The sequence below is a fragment of the Coccinella septempunctata genome, chromosome 2 (genome assembly GCF_907165205.1).
Source record: "Coccinella septempunctata chromosome 2, icCocSept1.1, whole genome shotgun sequence".
NCBI lineage: Eukaryota > Metazoa > Arthropoda > Insecta > Coleoptera > Coccinellidae > Coccinella > Coccinella septempunctata.
Genome location: NC_058190.1, coordinates 32,693,392 through 32,716,652, shown reverse-complemented (window position 1 = coordinate 32,716,652; position 23,261 = coordinate 32,693,392). Strand labels below are relative to the sequence as shown.

Sequence of the window (23,261 nt, the reverse complement as noted above, 5' to 3'; positions counted from 1 at the left end):
CTGATGCCATGCGATGCAGGTCAAACCGAATGGAATCCTTTGCGAAGAACTAATCGGTTTTTATATTACAGGTCCAAGTTTGGGAACAAAATAATAACTATTCTAGTAATGGTATTTATTACGATTATTGGATTGATGGGTTGGATAGTTGATGAATCCATAATTCTAATAGGGTCTTCCAAAATTATACATAGAACTATAGAAGATAATTTCAGAAAATTCGTTTTCAGTGAGTTTTCTGGAAGAATAATCATAATGCCGTCATATTCAAAGCAGAAAATAATGATTCAAATCAATTCGGATACAAAAGGCCTGTTTAACCTGACGCGCCTCAGAGCAAAAACCCGTACAAAGTTTATCACGGAACTTCAATATGCAGACGACTGCGTACTTATCGCTAGCAGCTCAGAGGATCTACAGATAATGTTGGACACCTATAAACATATATACGGAGCTTCGGCCTTAGACTCAACATCGACAAAACCAAAATCCTGATAAGTCTGCCAGAAAGCCTTCAAACAGATATGAGCCTGAAGAATGAAACTCTAGAACAGGTCGAGCAGTTCAAATACTTGGGAAGCTTCAAGCTAGCCTAGTATTTAATAGGGCTAACTTGGACACGGAAATACACAACTGTATCAATTCAGCATCATGGACATTCTGGAAGCTAAAGGACGGAGTGTTTCAAAATCACGACCTCAATATGAAGACCAAGGCAGCTGTTTACAAAGCAGTGGTCCTCCCAACGCTTCTTTACGGAAGCGAAAGCTTAACTCCCTACAGGCGACACATTGAACAGCTTAAACAAACGCAACAACGTCATCTATGACAAACAATGCACATCAGATGGTTCCACAAAGTTTCAAATGCAGAAGTCTTGCAGCGTGCGAGTAGTATAACAATTGAGACTCAAGTAACGAGGGCCCGACTCAGATGGAGCGGCCACATTCTAAGGATGCAAGACACAAGACTCCCCAAAATAGCTCTGTACGGCGAATTCACAAAGGGAGCCCGGAAACCAGGAGGTCAGTATAAGCGATTCAAGGATTTACTGCATCAATCCCTAAAATTAGTAAATGCCAATCATAACTTGGAACAACTAGCGTTAGACAGATCACAGTGGAGGTCTTTGGTCTTTGGCTATAATGGAGACTCGAGAAGAATACAGCGACGGCCAGATCTGGTGGCTGACTATCCATGCCGAGATCCATGCCCAAAGTGTGGAAGGATCTGTAGGTCACGGTTGAGTCTCTTCAGTCACAGGAGGGTACATAGTCGAAAGTAGCCCTAAGAAATTATAAGTTTGATCGCACCGTTAGTCTTTTTATAGATTTATTCTGGGTAACATTTATTCTGGGATTCAGCAATGAATGAATGAATAAATTGATATAACTATCAACAAATATTAGAATCCTAAACCATCATTCGGTTGGCAACAGAAAAATTATTCCTTCGATTAGAAATATATGGTTACTATGATTTATGTATTTTTGTTGGATTCCCAGAAGGCCTTGGACACAATTAATCATATTTCATTATGTGTAAAAGTTATGTTTAAGTTGTATATGGTTTCACTCCACTTGCTGTTGCTCTGATCAAGTCTTACTTGACACTGCGTGCGTTAGGTGGTTGAGGTAAGTGGTTATGAGTCAGAATTGGTTCTTTTGCGATCTAGTGTTCCGCAGGAATCAATTTTGGGGCCACTTTTTTTCATTAATACCGCCAATCTGTTCGAGGTCTTGAGTTTTGTCTTGCATAGTTCGTTTAAAATGAGTGATCTGGGTGATGCTGTACAGCGTATTAATTGTGACAGAGTGTTTGGGATGTTGCAGCTTCGCATAATTTGAAGTTCAATATCAATAAGTTAAATATTGCATCTTTTCGAGTTCTCGTCAGCACTCCACAGTTGATTTTTCTAGCCGTGTATTTTGAGGACCGCCATTCATCCACTGAAACTAGTTTATACACAGTACACCTTGATAAATTATTTAGAAATTGTCCGAATGCTCGATCTATTCTCATCAAGAATATATATTATAAATAAATTTTTAAGTTTTATTTTTATGTTGTCTTCAATATTTATTGAATATTGATATCAAATTTGGAAGTATATCTACATGTTGCCATCCAGTATGTATATTTCATTTATTTTCCGTATACAGGGTGAGTCGGGAGGTGCCGACCAAACTCCAGGTGTGTATTATACACGTAAAAATAATTTCGAAAAACCCATATGTTCTCATACGATTCCCATTTGTTTTCAAAATATAGCGTAATTACAAAAAAACAAAATTTCCTACATTAACATGATTTCAATCAGAGCGCTGATTCAACAGATGTTCAAAAATACCGCCATTAACCTCTAAACACATTCTACTCCGTCAGCGAAGGGCTCTTGTTGCTTTTTTAGGTGATTAATGTCTTTAATTGACAAGCACTGCCGCATTTCTAATGCGTCGAATTAGGGCCTCTCGGGTGTCGACTTTCACTTTGTACACTTCATTTTTAGTCCAGCCGCAAAAACAATAGTCCAGTTTGGAAATCTTGGAGACCAACTAATTGGACCACCGCTACCAATCAGTACTCCTGGAAACTCTTCGTCCAAATATTTAAAACATTTTAATTACGCCATATCTTGAAAACAAATGAGAATATGAGTTTTTTGAAATTATTTTCACGTGTATAATACACACCTGGAATTTGGTCCGTTCCTCCCGACTCACCCCGTATAAGGATTTTAAATTTCCTCAATGTAATTTTGGATAAGAATACATAAAAAAAATTAAAGTAGGATAGATGATGTACTATATGTATTGTGCAAGAAAATTTGAAAATTCGAAATGAAAAAATTGATCAGAAATAATTGTCTATATACCTACCATTTGATTTCGAAAACCTGTCAGATCTACAGATTTTTTTCCAAAAATGGTTTTTCCTCACTAACATTCGATGTCTATGTTCGAAAGTTTTTCCGATATCTAACATATATGTCGAAAGCCTGTGAAAAATATTTCATACAGATAGTTCAGTTTTACAGTTGGTTCGAGGAATGAGTCACAAAATACAGTGAGTTAAAGAAACACACTGTACACTCGTGCTTGCGGAACGTTTTGAGTTTTACATAATGTTGTTAATACCAAAAGTAAAAAACCAGATAGTTATACAATCTTCAAAAACCTGTGCAACCTATGTTGAAGCCGAAAAAACAAGAAATATTTGCATTTTTTCTTCAAATTCTCAGTACTTAAAATGTTTCACGGAAGAAGCCGTTTGATTAACTTCTGTAGAAGGCTTGATTCGCTATCATTCGAGAATGAAACGAGCTCTCTATGAGCATTGGTTACCAAAATGTACTTAATGAAAAATTGAAAATTTTATCCAAAAAATAAAAAATTTCAAAATACGCATTCCACTGGAAATATCATTGCAAATGATAATGTGAGGTTGAATTAATCAGAATATGATATATAATTGAACAGAGTTCTGATTGAGTTTTGAAAAGAAACGCAAACGAACAATTTTAACCGCCTTTTTATTTTTCATCAATGAAAAAGTGACGTTGAATTTTTTCTTTGAGGTAATACAAACATGCCTCGAAGAAAATAATCTAAGCAAAAGGCCCACTTCACAATGATCATTAATTGATCAATTAATCATTTATCCCTATAAAGGGTGTTCTGTCGTGAACATGTTGGGTTGCCTAACTCGGACTTAGAAAAACGAAAACAAATTTTTCGTCTGTCAATCATAAATCAAGAATAATTTACTCGTCGGACCCACCGAAAGGTTTTTTGAAAAACAAAGTAAAGTTTTTGAGACCCTTGGTTTATAATATGTTCCTGCTTAGTAAGGAATATTAAGTACCTACTACATCTTCTTAGTGTTGCATTTCCATGAAATTGAGTACAAAAAATCACTCTTTTGCCAGCAATATCTACCACACACATAATTCGATTAACATCACAATTCCCTCCAGGGAGAAACGCCAAACCGAAATCTCTAGATGTACAACAGAAAAAGGTCTAATTTATTATTCCGGCGCAATAATGGCTATTCCGCTTTGATGGAAACATTTGAAAATTCGTTGAATATTCTGGGCGAAGTGCTTTCATCGCGGAAAATTTAATAGCTTACATGCATTTCCATTCGCAAGACTCGCCGGGATCTGGATACTACTTGAATAATAAAGAACCGAATTGGATTGTGAACTTATGCACTGGGGCACTCACTAGATTATAAAAATTCTCCACGAATCGGCTCTATATGAAGATTGAGAAGCATTATCCAGCGTAGGTATTGGTAATAGTGAGGCTTATGTAAGGTATCGAGAAAATAGGTGAATAAGAGAGGCGCCACAAAATACAGTGCAACTTAAATATTAAAAAACTGGAGTATTTTAGAAAATATTCGTTATACCGAGGTTATCATTTGCAAAAATTGGATTTCCAGTGAAAGGTTCATCATTTTTAACGATAAGGATGGGAATAAGTCAAACATAGAGTTCTGAGCTCAAAATGGGATTCTCACAAATTACCTGGATGAAGTTTATCTCTCATCTGAGCTACAAGGTGTTAATTTCGAAATTTTTGAATTATTTGGGCCCTTTACTCCGTAGCTTAACTGAACAGCAAATGAAGTGAGACAGCTGAAAAATTGCCTAAGTTTGACTTGTTGTAACTTCGACTTTGATGATTTTGGACTTACACCCCGAGATGTAAAGCCTATATGCCACTGGCACAAAGTGATTTTTTTCAATCACGTCTTGTTTTACAGGATGTAAATATGGGGTAGCCAAAAATGTTCGTTTCTTTGCGAAGAATTGGGAATAGTAGAGGTCTTCACAAAGTTTTTTTGATGCTGGGTGGATTATTAAGTCAACACTTCCGGACGTCTCTGCGTGTTGCTATGGGAATATCGCCATTTTATGAAATCGTCTTTTCTTGAAATTCTAGCTGTAACTTCGACACTTCGTTTTCGTCAGTAATCCTTAGTCTTTAGGAAACTGGACTGGGTGTTAATATAAGGAACTAAAATTTTACATTTTTTCGGCTGACAATTCAGAAACAGTAAGAGCCTTAAAAAATGTTTTTCTCGAGCATGTCAGATTTTTAGAGGATATGTTAGTTGGACCCAAAGGAAGATACTTTTCCAGAGTTGTCAGTCTCTTGAAAAGTATTTCGGATTTCGGACGTGACGCAAGGTCACAGTGGCCCTTTGAAAATGCAAAAAAAAATCGTTGTCAGATTTTCATACAGATAGAGTTTATCTCGGTGTTGCAGACGTGTTAACCCATTAATCGAACACTAATAGGGGGGTTTTCTTAATTTGACAATTTGAAGATAATAACAAGTTATTTTTCGAAATATCCCCTCCTGTACCTCTATTCTTTTCTGTATTCATTATGAAAGTTGTAGATGATAAAATTCTATACAACCATAGACAAGTCAGTTCTCGGATACAACTTCTGACTGAAGTAATTTTGCAAACTCTTAACCGTTTTCGAGTTAGAGGGCGGTAAGGGCGAGCTGCTTAGCCACACATGCGAAAGGCCAACATCAATGTAGAATTCCACTGTAGAAAATGTTATGCTCTATAACTTTTATAATAAGTCCAGGAGAGGAGATCATTCAAAAAAACTGATTTTTGTGACTTTTATTGCCAATTTATATTGTTTCGGCTTGCTGAAACTGATTCAGGGCCGCCGCCAGACGTTTTGACGCCCCCGCAAAATAAAATTTCGCCGCCCCCGCAAAATGATATTTTGCCACCTTGCTAGGACTATATTGAGTTTAAGTACATCATTCTTTATGGAATAACGTACAGCATGTTCATACTGTAGATATTCAGAGAAGTCTTCTTTATAAATTGATATGCCTTAGTAAATGTTGAATCTTAAAAAAAGATAAGAAAAAAAGAATCCAAAAGAGCGGGTTATATATCTACTAACCACGCCGGCGCCGGTATCATACAGTAGAATATATACAGTGAAACGTTTGAAAAATACAGATATAGAATTGACCTTCAACATGATCCAATTTGGAATTCTAAACTCCACAGATAAAGAGACATATGTAAATCTACAACAGTCTCAATTCGTATAAACACGATATACTATTGTGAAGGGTTGATAGGAACTCTTGCTTCTCAAGTATTTTGAATTCCTCCCATAAATTGATATTTCGAATTCAGATTGGCAAATTGACTATAAAAATTATTTATGAATTACCTATCTTGGAAGCCGTCCCAAAAACTATACAGTCTTTGAAGTTTATAGAAGAGACCTTCTAGCAAGAGAGCAAAAAAAGGGACAGTGAGTGGCCGCTGCGATGGGGATATTTACAGGCTGACTTTGATAGTTATTTATGAGTAGAATGTGGCATCTTTGATCGTTTTCCATCTGGCACTGGTGGTATTACCCTTGTTTCTGATTAAAATGCATTCTTATTCGGTACTTTGAGAAGAACATATGTGAATTGTTTGGCGACCAAGTGCAAATAAGCCGCCTTTTTGATTTCACTCTAAAGCCAGCCACAGACACAGAGAGAAGGATGGTTCGGAAGAGATGAATGACGGAGAACATGCAACATTCATGCCCTCACACGAGCGTTGATGGTTGTCCTTCTTTGCATGTTGCACGCCGTCTTCTCTCTGTGTCTGTGGCCGGCTTTATAATTAATAATGTTCGTCTTTTCGATTTTGAAGAAAAAAAAATTGCCGCCCCAGAATGTGCCGCCCCGGCAGGGTGCCCGGTTTGCCGATCCTGACGGGGCGGTCAGATTATATTTTTTCGCACAACATGAAATTGGCCCCATATATCTTAATCTGACACGATCGTTTTTTTCACTATTCTGACAGGCTGCCCTAGACAATTCCCCCTATATAAAGGTCTAATTTTTGGTAGAGTCTACAGTCTACAGGGTCCAAGGAATCTCCCCTTATGTTAATCTGACACGCTCGAGTAGATCCCGAATTTTCCTCTTGGTCTCCCTAACTATAACTGATGATGAGATAAGTTGTGCATGCATTATTGGACTTGCAATCTATAAAAAATGATAATATGGTGGCTGCATTTCAAGTGAAATGTGGTAATTTGCTAATAAAAAATATAAATAATTAAACTGTTCGACTAGAATTTCTTTCGCTACTTGTTAATGGAATTAGATCTGTAGGTTCAATTCTCAAGTAGTGTTGTTGGGTCGGTTGTAATTTCTGCAGAATAATTTCGATAATGGCATTTTGAAATATTTATATTTTTATTGAAATTCTGATATATTTGAATTCATTTATATTCACAAATAACATCAATCATATGAATGAAATGATGGAATCAAATTTTCTGGATTCAAGTTCTTGTAAAATCTTTATCAAAGGGCAGTTACAGCTGCAGGTAAGTTTAGGAGCAACTAGAGCACAATTAATTAATAATCCAATAATTTGATTCAACTATTCTCAGAAATATCGGGATAATCGAAAAAAATCTACATAAACGTTACTTTCACGATAAAGTTTTCGCAATGATTACTTATTTGACGTCATGTTTGTTTACAAGTCGGAGCGCCCTCATCGGAAGTTGGAATGGCCAATAGGTATTCCCCCACCCTAAATGAAAAATACACCACAAAAACATTTCTGACAGCTCATATCCCACAGAACACAAATAAATATCCCCAAATTCTTGAAAACGAAATGTTTCAGCCAATGCTGATAAACAGGAAACAGGCGTGCGTAGCCGCAGGTAAAAGCTAGAAACATATAATAAATAAACCCGGGTAAAGTTTATCCTTTCCAAAAAGAGCTTTTCATAAATAACGGAATAATAAACTTGCCGGGAAGTTGCATGTCGACCAATTTATTTATTTAAGTGCACCCCCGCAGATCGAACATTGGAACATGGAAATAAGTCGAAACAAATTGCCAGTTAATGGCTCGTGTTCGATTGGAAAAAAGAGCCTTAAATATCGGAATTTGTATCAAGCGTGTTACCCGGCAACCGTTCGATTTATCAGAAAAACATTTGACATGTTTTGTTGCATCACGGAAGTCATGGATTTTTTCTTCTTTTGCCCTCTCGTTTTATATCCGAATTAATGGTTTTCTCTCAAATAATTACCTTTCTTTTCACACTGGAAGAATTTCTAAACAGCGAATAGTTATAAAATGTAGCGTGTTCTATTTTACGGAATACAACTTTAGTTCCAACTTCAGACTGGACAATTCTTCTTTAGTGGAACCTAGGCAGGATCGTGATTTGATGAAGATTTCACTTTGAAAAACTGAACAGTATTTTGCATATAACGATTTACTTACTAACCTAACATTGCCAAAAGTTTTAAATGGCCAATTAGAATGTAAAATTAAAAAATTCGATTTCACTTTTTTACATTAGAGGCGAAATAAAAAAAAATAACTAAACTAACTGTAAGTCGTGCCTATTTTTCGGCCATATTCATTGAAAAAGTTGATCTTAATTGAAAACTACGGTAAGACAGCAATATTTTTTAGGGATCAAAGAACACTAAAAAATAGGGTCTTTGTCATGTCCGAAACCGCTTATAGGGTGCTACATTTCTGTTAAAGGGTTTCACGACTTTATAGATCTATCCTGCATAGCATAACCGGAAAGGGATACCTCAATGCTTATTTCATATTTGCGAATCCCAGGGCAAGATACTACCTACATATATTCACCGATTTTCGAGACTCAGTAACAGTGGGCTTAATAAAACTTTGATTGTACGATCAACGATTTAACAGTCACTCAATTTGTAAAACGAAATCACTGAATTCTTTTCATTTCTGAATATATTGAAGAAGTAGCAATTGAGAATGATTGAATGGACTTATTATACACATCATAATTTGCTGCCAGAATGATATGCTGAATAATCATGACTAAATTATCGATTGAGAAAAAAGTTGACGTTTATTCGTCAATCCAGCGTTGATTCCCTGATCAAGCTTTATGAAACCTGGAATAAGAATAGTTTTCAAAGGGCGAGCCACTTTTTTCAACACAGGTATATTTTGGTATCATTTCAACTCAGACTATTCGAATCAAGTGTAACTTTCGAGGTACTAGGGCCACAGCTTACATATATGTGGGATATATCGTTCCAAAATTTAATAAAGAACACAGTTTTCAGACTTTAGGAACGTTTCAAGAAAGATTTTTCTCTTCTTCAGGCTAAAATCCAAAACAATGGTATGAACAAAGTACTATTATAGATCTGAATATACAAGCAATCAAGTAACTCAAAATCAAGAATCAGCAGAGTAAGAAAACAACGAAAATCGCAATTAACTAACAAAAACAATGAAATCACAGAGACAAACAACAATGATACAGTTGATGAATTTCTCTTTCGAATAGATTTTATCATTGTTGTTTGTCTCTGTGATTTCACTGTTTTTGCTAGTTAATTGCGATTTTCGTTGCTTTCTTATTCTGCTGGTTCTTGATTTTCAGTTACTGTTTTTGTATATTTGGATTTATAATAGCATATTGTTCATACCATGATTTTCGATTTCAGGTTGAAGAAGAGAAAAATCTTTCTCGAAACGTTGCTGCGTGAATAGATGTAAATAAACTGTTCCTGAAGACACTCCCTGTAAACTGTGCTAGCGCACAGCATATAATAATGATATCCCAACCACATGCACGTTTGCCGCTGCATAGGCACAAAGCTTTAAAGGTTTAAAACAAATAATAACAAAAAAATATGTTCGAAGAAAACCCTTTAAAAACTATCCCTAGTGAATCCAAATAATGGATGAAGGATAGATAACATGAAAATATCGTGCCTTGCTCGGTACACTCAAATAATACCCAAAAATTGAATGTATTATTTATTATAATATTATATTACCCGATTTGTCAGGATCTTTGTGAGGGGTGTACTACCCGTAATGAGCATTATCGGACATTCATTCATTTCACAAAGTTCACTTATTTTGTGATTTTCTATCGTCGAGATACAACTCGATTTTTCTAATAAGGTACCTTAATGTATTTAATTACTACGGAAAATATATTTTGTTAATTAATAATTGTCACAGGGAATTGGGCAGCAAAAAGAACATTGTAATTTCGCCGACGTTTCGGAACAATTCGTTCCTTCCTCAAGGCTCATTATACAAAGTTAAAAAACACTGTCATATCGAGTAAAATGCTTCCAGGAGTCAAAGGAAGCGTCGGCGAAATTATAATTATTGTCTCATTGCTGCCCAATTGCCCAATAGCCTGTGACAATTCGTAATGGAAACGAACACTGAGGTATACTTTGTTAGTTTTAACATTCAAGCTGTTAGAAAGACCTGCAAACCATGTTCGGTGAAATATGTATGTACACAGTAAATTTTAACAAAATTTATAATGGATGTATTTCCGAAATTTATTGACCGAATTGAGGAGTGTTTCGAAATGGTGGATATATTGCTGCTTCGTTGGATTACCTTACTCTAATTGATGCTATCGATGCTTCCCTTGAAATCAGGGTTGGCCAGTATTTGAGTTACTTGTAATTAAAATACTTAATTGAAATACAAATACATATTTGGTATTTGTGATTCTGTTACTTTTTAAAAATGTTTCAAATTTGCAATTGGTATTTCAAATGCCTGACGCTGAGGTACTATTTCTTTATTTATTATTTGTTATTATATTTCAGTATGTATTTTAATTGAAACGAAGTATGTCTTACACCCAGCTCTGCTTCAGATAACATGTAATTGTTTGTTCTACATTCCTAAATAAGTATTTTCGATATTATATTTAATGAAGAATTTCTATTTCTATAATAGTTTCGACAGTTAACTGTAAAATGATTTCAAAAAACTTCGAACTACAAGTCTTCAACATCAACACTTTCAGGAAGATGGTATTTTTCATGTTTCACTCCTCAACCTCAACCAACAAAATGATGCTGAAATATAGGTATGACATTTACAGCATTTTCACTAGTTTTTTTCTCAACTTCACCTAAGCATCGCGATACCTCAATTGTGAGAGGAATATAATTTCACATTATTTGTTTTCAGAGTTTTAATATTAGAAAAATTTCCCCAAATTGCTGAGTGTAAGGGTAGTTTGGAAATGAAGCTTCAAGGTTGCTAATTCTATAATCCATAGTAAGAAATAAATCAAGTCAAACTAAGCTAGTGCTAGAAATCAACTTCAATCATGATTTCTTTGCCATTTTCGCAAAAGGAACTCAGTTTTATATCTAGTTTTGGTAAGGGGGTTACAATTCACTGCGACCTTAAGATCTATTGTGTCCCTCATCAAGCTGTTCTCACAACTGCACCCTCTGCAGATCGCCCACCAGCTCTAGAGATTCCTACACTTCCTCACAGAATCTGCACTTAATTTCTGATAAGCCCATTCTCATCACATGCTCTCTAAGGCGACAATGTCCTGTGAGGAGGCTTAACTTATTCTTACTCAGATCCAAATACTTCTTGGATCTTTTAAAATTTCTCCAGAGTGTTTTTCTTTTGATTTCCTCCTTCTCCAGAAACTCTTTCATGAAGGCTCATTGTCCTATACCACAGAAAGGGTCTGGGCTAGTAAGTGGTATTTGGCTCCTTTGGTTCCAGTGTGACCTAGAACCCAGACGAAAGAGATCTTGTTGTTCTTGTTCTTGCCTATTTCATTGAGTTTCCTTCGGCACTCCCATGTCAGATTTGAGTCGATAAAGGAGTTCACAGTGCTTTTATAGAGCTTCACTATTAGAATGGATCATTCCTTTCCAGGTTTATGTCCAGGCATCTTTCGATTGCAAGTATTTCTGCCTGAAAAGCAGGAGCCTAACAATAGTGTACACTTGGTGGTTGCCCCTTATATTCCAGCGCCAGCCCCTGTCGTGGTTTTTGAACCATCAGTATACCATTTAATGGTATTATCTTTGAAATTCTGGGTAGTGTATTCCTTTTCCCATTCTTCCCTTTCACAGAGCATCGTGTTAAAGTTCTTCTCAATGCTTAATTTTTCAATCGTATCAATAAGTAGGTTCGCTGATGAGTTATATTTGTTTAGAAAAGACCTCTGACTTTTAATTCACTCATCACCTGTACCTTTTCTATATATTCTGAGCGTGGCCTCTTGGGCTATCCTATCTATCAATAGATGTAGAAGAGTGAGATCTGTGATGACCTCAAGTGTTACAGTTGGGCACGTTCTCATAGCTCCAGACATGCATGCACAGGCAAGCCTTCGTACTTTGTCCAGTATTTTCCTCATACTGTTCCATACATTCGGAACGCGCATGAGTCCCGACGAAATAATTTAATTCGATATTTTAATCCGAATTAATCGGCGACTAACTGAAACCGTTTAAGTCCTAGCTTCGACGACTTATTGAAATTTAATGCACATTTCATTGCTGTTGAGCGAAGAATATTAGCGAGCTCCATTGAAATATTACAGTACTAAAATTCGATTATTTCGGTGGCCATTATTCCCGTATGATTGCGTGAAAAGCACTCCTGATAATTGGGAACAAACAAGTTGGACGTCTAACGGCGCGCTGGCACCATACAACATCGCCATCAATCAGCGCGAATTGAATGAAAATGATACGTGAACGAAAACGGATTGGCATGGCTTCTCAGGGGACTTTCGTATTTTATTTCTGTCCTTTGTTGTGGCAGATCTGAGGACAAGACAGCATTGCTTTGTTGATTCACGGGTACTTTCAACGGATTCTATCGTTAGAATTCCCGGAAAGCGTCGTAGGCCAGTCTGATGTGGTGTTCTCAGAAACCGTATCGATACCCTAAAAATAACAACTTTAGGTGTAGGCTGTAGGGATATGAGTCAGAATAACACATCGATATCGATGTTTTTCTCGGTGCAATGCTTAATTTTAAAACCAGATCAAACTAACCACATTAACAAATACATATTATTATGATGTGTACTCGAATACGCGCTTCAAGAATTATTGACATCGAATCAGGCCTTGAAAGTCAGAAGCAGCTCAATTTCTGTTTACAATTTTTTTTCAATTTCTGTGATTTCATCATGGAAATGAATTATAACCTATAGAAGTATTTGAACTACAGAAATACTCGAACTCAGAACAAATCAATCAGCATTCAGAACTGATACAGTTATCTAACGTGCGTTAAAAAATTCGTCGTCAAGTAGGCTGTGGAATTTTGAACGTCGATATTTCGTGTCTAAACGTAATTCTTAGCTAGTGCTATACTATTTTCCAGGTGAACAGTCATTTTAGCATTTTGGATTGTTGTTGAATTAAAATTATCAGCAAATTAAAAAGATGGTTTTTACGGACGTGTGAAAGGCTTTTACTATTGAATCCTACTTCAAAATTGGGAAGAAAATTGAAGGAGAATGGAATTATTATCCGGCGACTTCATAGAAGCCTATGTTGCTGTAGATTATTAAGTATGAATTTTTCCATTGTACTGTTTTGCGATGTGTTGACGAAACAGGTATGTTCAAACAAAAAAGGAAGTGGTGTCGACCAAAGAAGAAAACTCCAGAGTTCAGCAATAATGAAAACATGATGACAGAAGCTCGACAAACCTCTGTTCAGGTTTTATCTTAAGTGGCTGGAGTATCCGTTGGCATATGCCACCCGATTTTGAAAAAAAGATATCCATTTGTTTCCATAAAGATTGACATGTTATCAGAAAACTGAAAAGATTGTGATTACCTTACCTTGTAGCATCCAAGAAAAATTGGAGTTCAGTATGCATCAGTCAAAGGCAAAATGTGGACCTACTTTCTTTTATGGAACTTTAATAGCAGAACGTTATGAAGGAGAAAGCATCATGCCTTTTTATAGCTGAATTGAATTTTAATAAATTGTCCAATAGCTATTTTTATGTAATTCAGTTCTTTTAGTTTAGTCATGGATTTTCAGTAATTACTGAATCAATTCAATATTTATAGAGAATTAGTAAACATATTATTGAGATTCTTACTGTGATTTATTCATATGACTGAAGTAGCTAGAACCTTCTTACGAAAAAAACCATAATACCACGATCAATTCAAGATTCATGTCTCTTACGTAGGAAAATAGTTGTCGGTTAAAATTTTTATGAAGGATTTTTCTAACCGCCACAGATTGTTTGGATTTTTGTCATCTTACTCAATGAAAGAAATGCTTTTCGAACGTTGGGTGAAATTTACAGGTAACTTTTTCTAAAAATTGCATTTCCGTACAAAATTACGATATATAGGTTAATGTCATCATTGTTTACATTTTGGGAAGATGAAGTAATTCAAGGAAAGACATACGTTCAGCCACCGAACATCAGCCTTCAAAATTTCATAGCCTACTTGAAGACGAATTTTTTTGAAAGCACGTTATTTCATCGTTGCATCGAACCGCAATTCTTTTACTTCGGCCTAGGGATGAAAAATTATTGAATATCGATATCGATAAAATATCAACAATAGTTAGGGTGAAGACGACATCTATTCGTCAAATTATTTTTAGGAAGAAATCGACTATCAGGTTTGCGTTTTCGGAGTTGAGCGATGACTCCTTGAATATTCTTTGAGATTCCTAGGACACCAACTTTCGTTTTACAAATGGAAACCCTATAATTTATCATGATAATTGACTCCTCATGAAATTCTTTTCGAATTTTTTTCTAAATTTAGCTAATGTAAACGCGGCTTTCGATTCTAACGAACTAGGAGTCGTTATAAGAATATAGACATAAAAATAAGTAGCAGAATACTGCGACTACTAAATTATAATTAATTATACAGGGTGACCCAGAGAAGAACCGTCAAACATTCAGGATCGCTTCGTCAAGATAGAATAATGTTTTTTATTACCATAACGATGTGTCCTGACTTGCTTCGTTTTCTAAATACATAAGTACATGGTGTCAATGAAGAAAAAAGAACTGCTCAAAAATATTTTGCCTGTTGTGGATAAAACTAAAATTTATAACAATAAGGGGCTTCTTTCAATGTCCTATGAATTAAATTATTGATTTCTGACTTCTGTTGCATCCCATAAGATAATTCAATTGACAAACTAAACATTGTGAGCTACTAGTTTTTTTTTGTACAAAAATATGTATTCATTATTTTTCTTCAATTATGCAATCCTCTTTTTCTTGGATAATGAGAAAAAAATTAAAAAGTGTTTCCCTACGGATAGTAGATTATGTAGCTCTTGTTACGTGATGAACAGTCCTTTTCATCAAATGAGACCAAAATATTTTGACAAAATCATGAAAAACTTCTTTCAAAAAATATCGACACCCTGTATCTCTGAAACGAAGCGTTAGGACACATGATCACGAAAATAAAAGTTCTTATTTTTACAGATCACTACTCTAGGTATACAGGGTGTCCCGGGAATAACTGTACATAGGAGTGGAACTAGCTGAGTACGGATTGACTATAAAAAATTAATTTCTTGTTTTCCCTGGAAAGCTACAGGGTGATTTTCGAAAATCATGGAAATACTTAGACCATCATAAAAGCTAAAATTATCGACGGAATTCATTGAAACTTGTGAGGTTATCGACACATGTTGAGATCGAGTCAGAGACATATCAGTTATTTCAATATTCCAGGGCCGGACCTATTAATCCTCATTTAAAGTGTTCACTTCGTATTTCGAATTTCAAATTATGGTTTTGCTTTTTAGAAATAACCTAAAAAAAGCATTTATACATGGTACCAATCAAATTTGTCACATCTACAATCGTTTTTTCATGAATTTTTGAAATTGGACGAAGTTGGAAATTTTTTATTTATTCACATTAACAGGACTATGGAACATGAAAGGTGTAATATTCAACCAAAAGAATGAAGTTTGTTGTATCTGCACCAAGATCTTCAATCATCTTCCCAGGCAAATAAGAGAACTAAATGATTTCAAGTTCAATGTGAAACCGATAGAAATTGAATATGTTCCTGAAAATGCAGTGAATAAGAATAGCGTAAAAGGAAAGAACGGGCGAAAGGACCCAAAAAAGAGAAAAGTCAGATTCGCTAAAATCGAGGCTAAATATTAATTAGACTATAAGAAAAATAGTCCAATAGTTGAAACTAAATGCATCAGAATTGAATAAAGCAGAATTATAGTAAACAAAAACGGATTCTTCGGACGTCAAAATATTGTGCACGATAATCTGTGGAAAAATATTTTGCTGAAAATTATGTAGAAGCTCTACCTCAGATTAAAAACATTCGAAGTACTTTCGAAAGAAAATATTTATAAATAAAACATATACAAAAATGTATTCTTTCAAACTGAAAGTATGGTCTCTCGTGTGATTTGCAGAAATAAACATGGCTTTTAAAGTTACTTTTCATTCTTCTTTCTATGAATTTCGTTATAAGTGCAATAAATTTCGATATTTTTTTATAGATAGAATTCTTTATAAGGAATCGAAAGGTATTAGTTTTATTTTAATGTGCGGAGACCTTGAGACCTATAATAGTTCAGCAGCTTAAATTTCTTCTGATTGTAAAATAAGTTGAATTTCTTCAATTCGACATTGTGCTCACTTCAAACTGGGCAAACTTTTAATTAGAGAGTTATGCTTTTTTGAAAATTTCATCAAAATGCATGAGATGAGATATAAAAATATTCTCCTGAGATGTTATATCTTCACTTTTCGTCGCTTGAAAATGACTGAACCTAATCATTCATTACTTTCATTAATGTCTACAAATCCCTCGACAAATCCATGACAACCTACCCTATCCAAAAAATTATCCAGCTCAATTTTCATCCGATATTTATTAAACTTAATTTTTTTTTATGAATTACCTAACTAAAAACTACAAATTGTAAATTTCTGTTTAGGATAACATACGAATTAATGGTGAGTATTCATTGGAATTGACAATAATAAGCTTGCTTCTAAATCAATGTAACAATTGGAATGCATTCTGGGAAAATTTAAAAAATCATAGCTGAAAGTAGAAGTATCCGCAAATTGGGATTAACGCCATTCTATTCAAAAGAGAATCCATGAAAAAATAATCTGAAATAGTCATTTGTTGTTGGCATAAATCGCAGTGGAAGCCAAATAATATTCGTTCAATCGTTTTTTCACTAATTTTATAATTCATTTTTCGTTTTTCCCTCTTTTTATTCGAGTGAATATAGAAAAAGCAAGCATTGAAAAAAAATGAGACGTTTCCTGTTATGGCATTAAGATCTATAATAATTATTAGTCTGTAGTATTGAAATAATCTTCATATTCTATGAAATAATAACCGAAAATTGCAAATACCCCATCCAATTCTCCAGACCTATGTCGAAGTTTGCGAATGAAATATTCAGTAGCGTTTTGAAACAGGCATTAAATATTCTAACCTCAATAACAAATGAACGCGCTAACACATATCTTCTCATGAAATTGAATTGCCACGACGATTCAATAAGTGATGAAATTTAGTATTCCGTTCAGAATCATAGAACAAAAATCTACTGAAATCATCTATTCAATAGTTAAAAAGCTATCCTGCTCGAAGGACCAAATTTGAAGGGCACGAAATGAGTACCCCGGCGTCTGTAGATAAAATCATTACTGGGAAATTCTGTTGATCTTTTGCCACACCTAATAATTGCCTTGATCATGTACTTACCCAATCTGAAGTGTATATATGGTTAGTCGATTGAGAAGTCACAATTTTTGATAATTTCACAAAAATGGCGTCAACAGACCTTAATTAAATGGGCTGTTGATAAATGATAGTGGAATGATACAGCCAAAACGCAGGCGTCGCGACTCGCGGCTCGCGGCAAACAAATGATAAACGATTTCACCTCCTCGATACCAGTAGCGACATCTCATAGGGACACAGAACAACAACCATGCCACTGGTAAGAAATCTCCGAATGTGGTAATATTTGAGGGTGAGTTTTTGACTCTTATAAATATTTCAACAGTAGATTCTTGAGGTCAAAATAAATACTTTTTTCCTATATCATGAGTGCCAATTCGTCCTTGATAAAAAGATATAGCCATTTTAAGTCTTCATAATGCGCTGCGCCATCCCTGAAAAACAAAATTACCTTCAGAACAGAGATATTCTATATCTCTGCTTCAGAATAACTAGCTAATTCTGTGGCACTACACATCTGTGGATCTTTTAAACAGAGTTGTATTCAGCCAAAGTACCCAATTTCTCAAATTTCACAGATACTTTTTCATTTTTGAACATCAAATTACTCGAAAACGACACATTATACGAGAAAATATGAAGAACACTTTTATTTTACAAAACGTTCGAAAATTCATTAGATAGAGCGTCCAACTTAGTTTCACGAGGTGGGTTCTTTGAATTTTTGGTAATTTTTTGATATGTAGTGGTCATAATGAAAAGAAGACGTGAGTGATATTTTGTGTTCGAAAAAGATTCATCAAAATTATGAAAAACTAAATTCCGAAATTCATTTCATTCGATAAAATCGTTTGTGAGATACAACTTAAAGTAACATTCTTTTTCAACAGTCTGTATCTTTTAAACCGAACCAATTCGAAAAAATGGTAAAGGAAAAAAGTGTTTCTTTTGACCTCAAGAATCTACTGTTAAAATATTAGTACGAGTCAAAAACTCATCCTGTATACCTTTTGGAGAGTTATTTTTTTATTTAATCATGATGTACATTGTATATTATGTATAGATTAATATAACTCCTCGATCAAATGAATGACCTCCACGCGTGCACGACATTGTACAACAAAACAACTTTATACCACATACCAGAGTATTGACTTGGTATCTATACTTGGTGGATTCACTGGCTCACAGGCACTCTGTTGTGCGTGATTTTGGATGGTGAAAAAGTTTGAATTTCGTGTATGTACGGTTCAATTTCATTCTGTAATGACCGGGTGATTGTGGGCTTGTTGACATAAACCTCTGATCTCAAAAAACCTCTCGGTGTTAAGAGGAGTTTATCCCACGGGACGCCAACCGTATGAAGGCGTAAAGGGGGAAAGACTACCAGAATGCGGTACGATAGGTAGAAGCAAGAGGAAATCTTTAATGGGTACCACTCACGAGGCGTTTTCTCGGGACTAAACGATAGGGACTATCGAGGAATACCCATCATAAGTCCCCGTGTGTGGTCGACCAGCCCCTACTATCGACATCCCCAACATCTGGGAACATAAAGTGTAAGTCAAGATGGGTATGTTCTGTGTCTGGGAATTTCTCGTACTCGGGCGACCGAGTGATATTCATTGATGCTACACTCCAATAAGGTTCCTAGTCCCGAGTAGGAGCCCCGTGTATGGCCGACCTAGCATAGCCTAGCATCAGATCGCCAGATGTGATCCTCTTCGGCATCGATGCTCTCTACCTGATAGTCCCGAGAAAACTCCTCGTGAGTGGTACCCATAAGAGTTAATCTTTGGTAGAAGTTACGAATATTAAAATAGTTTCCACTTTCGTCGAAAAGGTGGCATCACTTAACGAACGTCCTTTTTCAATTTTACAGGATAGGAATTGTAGCCAATGGAGAATATTTTCGAGAAATTTTTTCATGTGGGAATCCATAGAAGAGATAATTGCACCTCGGAAAGGTAATAAAATAAATGAATATTTGTTCTTCAATGAAAAATTTTTTTTATTTTTTTTTTCGTTTTACAAATAAAAAAATTTCCTACTTTCCGAGATGACGAACTGATGGAATTGAATTATAATGAAAACCTCATATAAATTAATGGTTTCTGACGTAAGGTATTCATTTTCTCTTTTTGAACTGACCACTAAAACGATGCAGACCCCTCAAATCACTAAAATCACACGAACTGGTTATAATTCTGATCGCCGAAACGAGAAGTATAGGACCAGGCAGTTATATTTTTTGCAAAATTTCCTCATATTTCTCGGAAAATCTAAAATGAATGAAAAAGTTAGCCCAGCACTTTTGTTTTTTGCTCCTAAAAATGAATGGAATAATTTGTGCTACATTTGTGCTGACTTGTGCTGTAAATATTTTCTCGAAAAGAACGCCAAGTTCAAGAAAAAGCTAGTCCAGCTCTAAACGAAAACTCGTTAACATATGGAAATGTCTTATGCTACTCGCATACTGAGTTGTGCCGTTGAAAGTCTCACGAAAATTTTTCTAGTTTTTCGAAAAATAATGATTTTGGAAAAATGTTAGTACTTTGTTATGATTTTCAAACAAACTACTGATTATTACTAATATCCACAACTTGAAGAAAAATTTGGGAGCATTTCCTGAAAATCTCAACGGCACAGGTCAGCACAAATGTAGCAAATCTATATAAAACTTTTTCAACAAAAAGTGATGGGCTGACTTAATTACAAAATCTTTATTTTTCGAAAAACTAAGAAAAATTTCATTAGAATTTCAACGGCACAATTTAGTATATGTGTTGCACAATTTTTTTCCTTATGTTTTCGTTAAGGAAAAACATTTCACGAATTTTCGAGATAAAGTTGGACAAAGCAGATTTCCTCAGACTTACTTTGTCACAAACAGGCCCATTTTATATGTCAATCAAATTATATAATAAAATTCCTGCTGAAATCAGAGAATTTTCTGTGAAAGGTTTTAAGACTGTTATAAAGATGTTTCTGATTAAGTATGCATTTTACGCAATAGAGGATTTTTTAAACGAAAACTTGTGTCTTGATCACGCAGGAAACTTGTGTATCAATTTCGATATTTAAATTTGTATTTTGATTATTTATTTATGTAATTGTGAATATGTCCATTTTGTATTTTGACGAGTGCAAACAATTTTTCAATTGTAAAGCATGAATAAAGATTATTATATTATTATTATATATTACTAATGAATAATCCAAGTTTGTGACCTCAAGCGCCGAACGCAGGAATCGAAAAAACCGCGAAAAAATCGTAATTTTTTCAAATTTTGGAGATTATATAACCCTAATAAAGGACTAGTTTTTGGAAAAACTTTTTTTGGACATTCTTGAAGTAGACTAAATTTGCTTCAATATGATACTAGATCCGTCTCTGTAGACCCAATAGCAATAGATTCCGAGATTAAGACTTTCAAAGATAATCAATTTTTCTCGAATTTCGTTATTTTTTGCAGGTCTGTCGTTGTGAATGAATTTTAACCCCTATTATACTAACGAGGCCATTTACTTTTATAAAGGGATGCTGAAAAAGAAAATGGACGATGAATGATGATGTTTAAAGCTAATTTATAAGCTATAAATAATGAAGTAAAAAAGATAAGTACAACATAAGTTATGTGATAAGTTTATATAGGAAATTGACCTAATATTAAAAATAAAAAAAAATTTATTAATTTAATTATCTTACAGCGTTGCCAAATTTCAGTGTCCCTTAGCTAAGTTTTCGGGGGAACCGGTGCAAATGAGAAGATTTTCGAGTGAAACTATGGGGCGTAGTCTTTCTATAAGTGAAACTTAAGTCTGAGTGGAACCTAGCAAAGCAAAGAGGGACTTTTAAGGGTGCAAACAGGCGTTAATCTCGAAAACTACTGGGTCTATAGAGACAATTCTTAGTATCATATTGTAGCAAATTTAATCTACTAAACGTCCTGAAAAAGATCTTTCAAAATCTAGTTCTTTATGGTTATATGTAATCGCCAAAATTTGACAAAATAAAGATTTTTTCGCGGTTTTTTCAATTTTTGACCAAGTAGCGCTCGGCGCTAATAACTTGTATTATTCATTGAGCTACATTCACAATCAATTCAGGGGCCGAAGTGCACTTCGGCACGGAAGCTTAGCAGATGGCGTTCTCCGTTACCATTCACAATGAAATTCAAGACCAAATTTCTTGCAAGTCGCAAACTATCACTTCGTCAAGGAATTTCGTGCCGGCTATAGATGATGCTGATGCTTATGTTTTGATCAGTTACATTTTTGATTCATTTGAGTATATGGTTCCAAGATTATTGCGAATGGTAAATTTCGTGCCGAAGTGCACTTCGGCCCGCGAATTGATTGTGAATGCAGCTTTAGGCCAACATCATAGTGTCTGCAAAAAATCAGAACTACACCGGATTTTACGCATACTACGTCATACTGGTCATACTTTCAGGCAGGGCGGATTTAGGGGGAGGGGGGGGGGTACGTGTGTGTACTGTGGAGAATTCGTAAAAATGAATTTGAGGTTCATTTCTATCAGTTATTGTTGATTTTTTTGCTCGTCTGCCCGGTGTGCCTCCCACCCAGAAAAAAAATCCTCGATCCGCAGGTCACAAAGTTACTGAATTATTTATTCGATATTATTCCTCACCCTCAGTCTCCACCTGTCCCTCACGATACACTACGGTTTTCAAATGATACCAAAGAAAGAAATCGCAGGAATTTAGATAACGGCAACGTGCAGACCGAAAAATTGTCGGACCACCCCATATCAGAGATATATAGAAGGGGCGCCATATCTACCTATTTTGGTACACATTATTTCATTTCATTTTTACGTCTAAAGACGACATTCAACCCATATATAACAACAAGGGTAAGTTGACGTTTATCCATTCAGTGAAATAAATTGAAATAACATGAACATGACACTGGATAAACTTCATACTCGACTATTTATTTTTTCCTGGATATCTGCCTTTGTAGATGATTCTTTCAAAAAACCAGTGTATGCCTACACTTTTGAACTAAATTAATTAAAAATTAAAAATCCATGTCGCCGCAAATTAACATTTGCGGCGACATGGACGAATTCTCACCAGATATCATTCTGCGCGTACAATCACCTTGCTGCGGTGAAAAAAACTCTACAATTCCCTATTTTCCTCGATTTAGCTACGCCCTACGACGTTAGTCGTCCTAATTCAAATCGAAATGATTATATTATATCGATCATGCCCCTGCCTCGCCTCGTCGTACCGTCACCTACGGGTTCAATGCCTGATACTATGCAATCCCGGGTAAATTTTATTCCTTGCCTAAATTCGTATTTCTTCAACTGGACATATCTCACGAAACATCCGCTCTAAGGAGCACTTTTCATCCGGAATAAATGCCGCAGATAAAATAAATACAACCCCATATACCAATAAACCAAAATAAAGTTCTATATGTATATGGGAAAGAGATAATATTTATATAATTATATATTACAAAGAAATTGATCGGCTTCTAAGTATCGAAAAAATAGTTATTTTCCCGACAATTATTGTAGAAAGTGTAACAGACTTATTTAACAATCAGAGTAACATTATTTCTTTTACATTTTCATTATATTCCCTGCACTAATTCAAGTTTTTTTTATAGGTCGAGTATAAAGCTGCAAGTAGTCAACATTAGC

At 35.1% G+C, this 23,261-nt stretch overlaps 1 protein-coding gene across 1 annotated transcript in view; it reads right to left on the bottom strand.

Annotated features, from left to right (window-relative positions):
* LOC123306396 (heterogeneous nuclear ribonucleoprotein K) overlaps positions 1-17,731 on the bottom strand; it is a 207,029-nt gene extending 189,298 nt beyond the window's left edge. Inside the window, exon 1 of the mRNA XM_044888377.1 lies at positions 17,600-17,731. The gene's annotated coding sequence lies outside the window, so the exon portion shown is untranslated. The remainder of the gene's footprint in view (positions 1-17,599) is intronic.
* Between the last annotated feature and the right edge of the window lie 5,530 nt (positions 17,732-23,261).